This window comes from Triticum urartu, chromosome 6 (genome assembly GCF_003073215.2).
Source record: "Triticum urartu cultivar G1812 chromosome 6, Tu2.1, whole genome shotgun sequence".
Classification (NCBI taxonomy): Eukaryota; Viridiplantae; Streptophyta; class Magnoliopsida; order Poales; family Poaceae; genus Triticum; species Triticum urartu.
Window position 1 is genome coordinate 546,467,333 of NC_053027.1, and position 7,119 is coordinate 546,474,451.

Here is a 7,119-nt window from a genome sequence, read left to right on the forward strand (position 1 = left end):
AAAATCCGTGACGAAAAGCTTTGGCCACCAGAGATTTTGACACGGCGTGATGACCACAATCACCTTCATGGATCTCACGAAGTATTTCTTGACCTTCTTCGGGGGAAACACACCGCTAAAACGCTCCGGAGACACTGCGATGGTATAATTCTCCATCCGAAATCGTCATTGACTTAGACCGCCGGGTTATCTGTCGAGCCAGGGTCTCATCCGCTGGCAACTCTCCCCGGGTCATGTAAGCCAAGAACGGCACTGTCCAATCTGGGATGACATGAAGAGCCGCCACCAACTGCGCCTCCAGGTCAGGAACAACTAAATCTTCTTCTATGGGCAACTTGATAGACGGGTTATGCAAAACATCCAAAAAGGTGTTAGGAGGTACCGGCTTACGCTGAGACCCCAACCGGCTTAAAGCATCAGTCGCTTCATTCTTTCGACGGTCAATGTGCTCCACCTGATAACCCTTAAAATGCCCTACAATAGTGTCAACCTCCCGGCGATAAGCCGCCATGAGAGGGTCCTTGGAATCCCACTTGCCTGATACCTGTTGAGCCACTAAATCTGAGTCGCCAAGACATCTGACCCAGCTCAAACTCATCTCTTTTGCCACTCGAAGACCATGGAGCAAGGCTTCATACTCTGCTGCGTTGTTAATGCAAGGAAACATCAACCGTAATAAATCGGAGGCCCCGTGCGAAATTCTAAAATGGGCCTTATCTCACAAAAAAAAGTACTACTTCCTCCGATCCAAGGGAGTATATGAACTTATGCATATCTTCTTCTGAGAGTTAAATACTCTTTCTTTTATTTCTTCGAACACTTCAAGATGAATCAGGTCCTTCTTACTTATTGTCAGCTGCTGATAACCGTTTCTGCCTTCGTTTCTGGTCTCGCCCTCCTGTTCCTTACTCCTGAAAAGGACCTGCAGCCTTGAAACGGAACCGCTCGACCTGAGTCCAGAGATTCGTGAGCAAGGAAGGCGGACTGGATTATCCCTAACCTGCCGCCTTGATGGCCTCCAACGCCAGATGAAAAGAAGCACGGACGCCTCATCTCTTCGCTCGTCTCGAGCTTGATCGATCGTTGGATTTCTTTTTAGGGGACGATCGATCGTTGGATGAGGAGTACGTCTCGATCGTGCGCCAGAGTCCAGAGGCAGGCAACAACGGCCCAAAACAAAGACTGAAGAGGCCCATCTATAGATGAGTAGTACTGCTGCATATAAGATTTGGGGCCCCTGGAATCGGGGGCCCCGTGCAGGCGCACAGGTTGCACCCCCTTGGGCTCGGGCCTGCCCGACGACCACACCCTCACGGCTACCCCCAACCTCCTCACGGCCAAAGTGGTGGGCTGAGGGCGCCGCCGGGGCTACATCAGCAAGTCGGTCGGAGGGGGTCGTCCCTCTCTCTTCTCTCCACTGCTTCTCTGTACATCGCCCCAACCATTGATTGCATCTTGTTGTAGCTTTACTGATTTCACTTACTGCCTAGGCATAGCTGAAAACATTAGATTGTTTGACCTTTATTTATCAGTGTAGATTGTGAAGAATAAATTCAAATGATTGCTTTGATATTTCACCTCAACATTTACTCGCTCCTTTTATGCTGTAACAGGGTTTTGAAATGGATAGAAATGGATGTTTCAGTGATTTGCTATGGGTGCCTCACAGCCAGCACAAAATATCCAAAACTTGGGAAAATGTGAGTGATTTCGCATGTCATTTGTTAGACTTAGTGGTTAAATAAAGACTAATTGTTGTGTGTATTGATGCAGCCTAACATTTGCTTGAATGTATGGTGTCACCGTGTTGGCATCCCATTTGATCCTCTATGTACATCAGCTTTAGAGAGCCTTGGTTTTTATTAGATTGCTAAGATGAGGAAAATCAATGTTGACAAATACTTGATATCGGCATTGGTGGAGCGTTGGCGGCCCGAGACAAATAGTTTTCACCTACCTGTAGGAGAAATGACTATTACGTTGCAAGATGTTAGTTGTTTGTGCGGGTTGCCTATCCATGGTAAACCACTTGTTGGCAAAGCTGATGCACAATGGTCAGAATTAGTTGAGAGGTTGCTTGGGATTCCTGTGGATGAACAACACATGAAACAAAAGAAAAGGCAAAAAGGTGATGATAATATTGTTGTTAGGAATTCACAATACTTTCTAAATTTGGTTAAACTGCGGGAACATTTCCATGTGTTGCCGGATAATCCAATGGATAGGAGATTCATTGGCATGCTCGAGCACTTGTTCTATATATCCTTGGCTCCATAGTCTTTACTGATACATCTGGAGATGGAGTGCCAGCCATGTATCTCCAATTTATGCAGGATTTAGGACAACAAACAGAGTATAATTGGGGAGCAGCTGCTCTTGCTGTGCTGTATAGACAATTGAGCATGGGTGCTGAGAAGGAGAGACTAGAAATTTCAGGGCCTTTATTGCTGCTACAGTTATGGTCTTGGTCCCGTTTGCCACTTGGTCGCCCTAAAGTTATTTTTGAGAAGCCCAAATAAGGAGATGAACCTAATGAAGAGGAAGATGAACAGGAAGTACACTTGGATTATAACCCTGTTTTTGGAGCAAAGTGGTGTGCTGCACATGCGTTTGATGTCCCTCACAATGTTGGTTTGTATTCTTCTCACAAAATTTGTTACACATCATTTGTGGTATGACAAACAATTTTAGTAACTTGCAATCAAATATGTAGGTACTGAATATTATCAAAATCAGATTGATTTGATTCGAGAAGGTGTAATTGATTGGCAACCATATGATGATCTTCTAGAGCAAATGCCTTTCGAAGTTCATCAAGATTCTGATTGGTGGTTTGCTAGAGTACCGCTCATGCATTTTTGGATTGTGGAGTTCCACTATCCACATAGGGTGATGCGGCAATTTGGATTAAGACAACCCATTCCACCTTCTCTTCGACGTGGCGAGGCAGAGGTTCGGAGACTTCGAAAAATTAAGCATTCTGCAGGAAAATCGAATAATTGGGAGTTAGTCCATGTGAATTATGTTCAAGAATACAATCATGTTGAAGCAAGAGTGTGGCCATAGGACATTCACTTTGATGTAGCTAGTTTACCTGAGTACATACATTGGTTCCAGCAAAATGGTATGTACACAATATTATTTTGACTCTCAATGCTTAGGAGGCCTAAATGAACCTATCACATATCCTCGAGATAGCATCGAATGGACCGGCTACATGCCTAGCGGTCCGCCATTGGCTCGCATTGTAAGTGTGTGCAAGATTTTAATTATTTCTTTGCAACACATTAACAATCACATGATTTGACATTTGTATTGTCTCTTGTAGAGCCTACGTGAGATAAAGAATGTTGCATGGGGGATCAAATGAGCTACTACTACTGGATGCAAGAAGATAGGAAAATCTATATTGAGGTCTTGTGTAGGAAACCTGATGGATCTGAACTTGGAGCCTAGGCTACGAAGCATGCTCGCTGAGGCTAGATTGCCACTGAATATCGAAGATATCCCATCTGATGATGAGGTGTCAGATATTGCTCACTCACCGAGTCCCCCAAAGGAAAGCAACTCTGATGTATTTAATGAGTGGATTTACTCTGGGAGAGGTTTTACAACATATCTCAAGGTTGAAGAAGCCATAGGAGATGGAGGACGGACAACACAAGATGCAAGTCAAGCTCCCAGTTTTCGGTCAAGGAGTTCTTCACAAGTACTAAATTAGAATGGATCATATGGTGATATGCTATGGCCATCTGCACAGACCTAGAAGTGTAACTGACTAGATGTTTCTTTATTTTTGCTCAACAAAAATAGTTCATGGTTCTGCTTTGTAACATGCCAGACATGGGTTGTAATCCTTTCAAGCTATGTCACTCCTCCTTGGCTCTAAGCTCAATGGAATTTTCCCAGAATACTAGTCATCATATGGTTTTCCTTGTGTCCAAATTTCAACAAATTTTGGACACTTTTTTTGCCGAAAAAAAAGAATGAACGATTCTCTCAATGTGTGACTCCAGATTTGATGAAAACTTCCCAGAATAAAAGTCATAATATGGTAGTCCTCGTGTCCAAATTTCATAAAATTACGGACACTTTTTTCACTTTAAATTTTGGCTGAAAACAAAGAATGGACGATTCTCTCAATGTGTGACTCCACATTTGATGAAAATTTCCCAGAATAATAGTCATCATATGTTAGTCGTTGTGTCAAAATTTCATAAAATTCTTGAGACTTTTTTTTTCAAGTTTTTTGGCCAAATTTTGGCTGGAAATGAAGAGTGGACGATTCTATCAAGCATTACAGAAAGCAAATATAATTAATTTTGGTACACAAAAATTTCAAATGTGCCACTATGAATGCAAATCATAATCCCGTCTGTCATCGACTAGATGATGTGGTTTTCTCTTTACTTGATCTCTTCCCTTTGGATGATGTGTTCTTCCCTTGAGTCGACCTTAATGTGCTCTTCCCTTGATTCGACCTGTTTCCTTTGGATGATGTGTTGTTCCCTTGACTCAACCTCTTTTCTCGACTCAACGATGAGGTATGTCCTTGACTAGATGATGTGCCTAAAGGTAAGACACACAAGTTAAATCAAATGTAAATAAATTTTTATACATAATCCAGTACTGGATAATTAACTAGCTTCTATACCTATTTGATTATTGTCTATTGTGGAACGTTGAGCTTGGTACCCCATTCTCATTCCTTGCATTTCATCCATGTACATCGGAATCCTTTTGTGTTGCCGACGCCCATGATTTATTAACTTCTCATCGGGAATAATAGTAGGGCCAGTATATATTGGCCACTCATTTTGGTTACCATAAGGATGAAATTGCCTGGCCCAAGTGTTTGCAAGCAGTTGAGAAGAGTAATACAGATGTACTATTTGATTTTCATTCAGATTCCTATACTTGAAAACAGCAAGCACATGAGCACATGGCACACCAGTCAGGTTCGGCTTTAGGCACTCACAAGATGGAGCAATATTTGGTTGCAAAGTGACCTTCTACTTGAAGTCTCTATGAATAAAAACAACATGATCTCCATGGCATAATGGGACCCTCTCGTTATCAACCTTCACCTCAAATATTCCAACTTCATCACCATATGAAACAACATGCATATGTCCTCCCTTGTCTGCCCTTTTTACCAATAGTTTGTCCACCCGTTCGGACCATTGCTTTCATCCACCAACCAAGTAAAGAGCACTTCGTTTTCTTTCTACAAACCACTCCAGACACTTTGAAAATGTTTCCTCCACAATCGCTGCCACCAGAAGCCTTCGGGAAAGCCTAAACACAATATTTAAGGACTCAGACCCATTGCTTGTCATGATCCCCCAACGGTACCCACCATCCATGCACTGGAATACTTTTTCAGGTTTTCTTGCTCATTTTTGTCTTCCTGCAAATACTTACCGACCTTTCGAAGATATGCTATTGCGTCGGGACAAGTATGTGCAATAGATGGCATGCCCTCCTCAAACTTACGAGGTTTCTTTTTCTTCATTGCCCACTTGAATATTTTCAAAATGTTATCATCCCGATAAGATTTGTATAGGTTCTCTGCGACATGTTGATAGCAAAATCGATGAACACACTCACCAGCATTCTCGTTCCAACCAATGTGTGGCTGCTTAAACATCCATTTGATTGCTTTGTGGCGATCTGAAATGACACACATGAACTTTCCAACACCAATTACCTCCCTCCGAAGCCATCTCATGAACCCACCCCGGTTTGTTGCATCCTCTTTCTCCACAATAGAAAATGCAAGAGGTATTAGCTGGTTATTAGCATCGTATCCACATGCCATCGGCAACCTTCCCTTGTACCTTCCTGATAGAAATGATGCATCCACACTTATTACAGGTCGAATGTGAGGAACAACTTCAATACAAGGTCCAAATGCCCAAGCCACACATTGAAACTCTCTATGCCCATCTTGCGCCATGGGTTTTGATAGGAGAGTATACTTTGTACCTAGATTTTTAACTTTGATAGCTTCTAGGAAGGGGACCAGGAGATTGTATGATCCTTCCCGGGTACCAAAAAGTTGTGCTATGGCCTTCTCTCTTCCACGCCATAACTTCTATATGATGGCTTCACATTTCGGTAACGTTGTCTGACTAATGCCCGGACATTTTTTATACTCAACTCCAAGTCATCCTTTAGTGCTTCACGAATCACATCAGCAATGATAGAGGCTGATAACTAAGAATGGTCAGTTCTATTTGCTAGTGCACGACAAGTATGAGAGTAAGGACACTTTCTTATTTGCCAACATGAACCAATTTTTGTTGGTGTTGCATACAGCCTCCACATGCAACTATCATTTATACACTTTGCTACAAGTTTAGATTGACTACTTGTGCTATACTTTACTTCCAAGTTCATGTTTATGTGAAATTCACCAATTGCAATTTTAAGGTGCTTTTTCGAATCAAAAATCTAAATCTCCGACAATGGACTGGCAAAGTGTTTCTTACATCCAAAAAAGCTTTCATCCGCCGTTGTCTCCCTTAGTACAGAGATGTCACTAAAGGCTCGCACACCATTCTGTCCTGAGCTCCTCATGAATGGAAATGCATTGACAGGATGCACACGCCTTGGTTCTGAATCATCATCCGAACTTTGGCTAGGTGCACCATCGGAATCATGCTCACCATCATCATCATCAAGTTGTCCAATGAAATCCCCCTCCCGGTCTGTATCCTCTTCATAATATGGGTCATCAGCAATACTTGTTCGCAAATCATTTGTTACATTAGCATGACTCGAAGGTGTAGCATGTGACATGTCGAGATCAGCAGCACGCGTACTAGATTCTGGAAAAGCACCGACAGAGGTTTGCTGTAATGAGGAATGCATTGCACTTTCAAACCTTCGTTTTTGACTTTTAGTTCTTGGGATATTGCTTGCATGTAACATCTCAAATTTTCAATTTGGAATGTTATACACTAGATCATCATTGCATATCATATTTATTGCATTTTGGTTGATCCTAGAAATTTCACGCAACTCAAGGACCCTCGGAGAGAGTTGGGGATTTCGTTATTTTCATATTTGAGTTGTCTTAAATTTTGAAAATAGGATCGTTTGATTTTATTTATT

At 42.2% G+C, this 7,119-nt stretch overlaps 1 pseudogene; it reads left to right on the plus strand.

Moving 5' to 3' along the window:
• The first annotated feature begins 2,402 nt into the window (after positions 1-2,402).
• LOC125516973 lies at positions 2,403-3,370 on the plus strand (annotated as a pseudogene).
• The last annotated feature ends 3,749 nt before the right edge of the window (positions 3,371-7,119 follow it).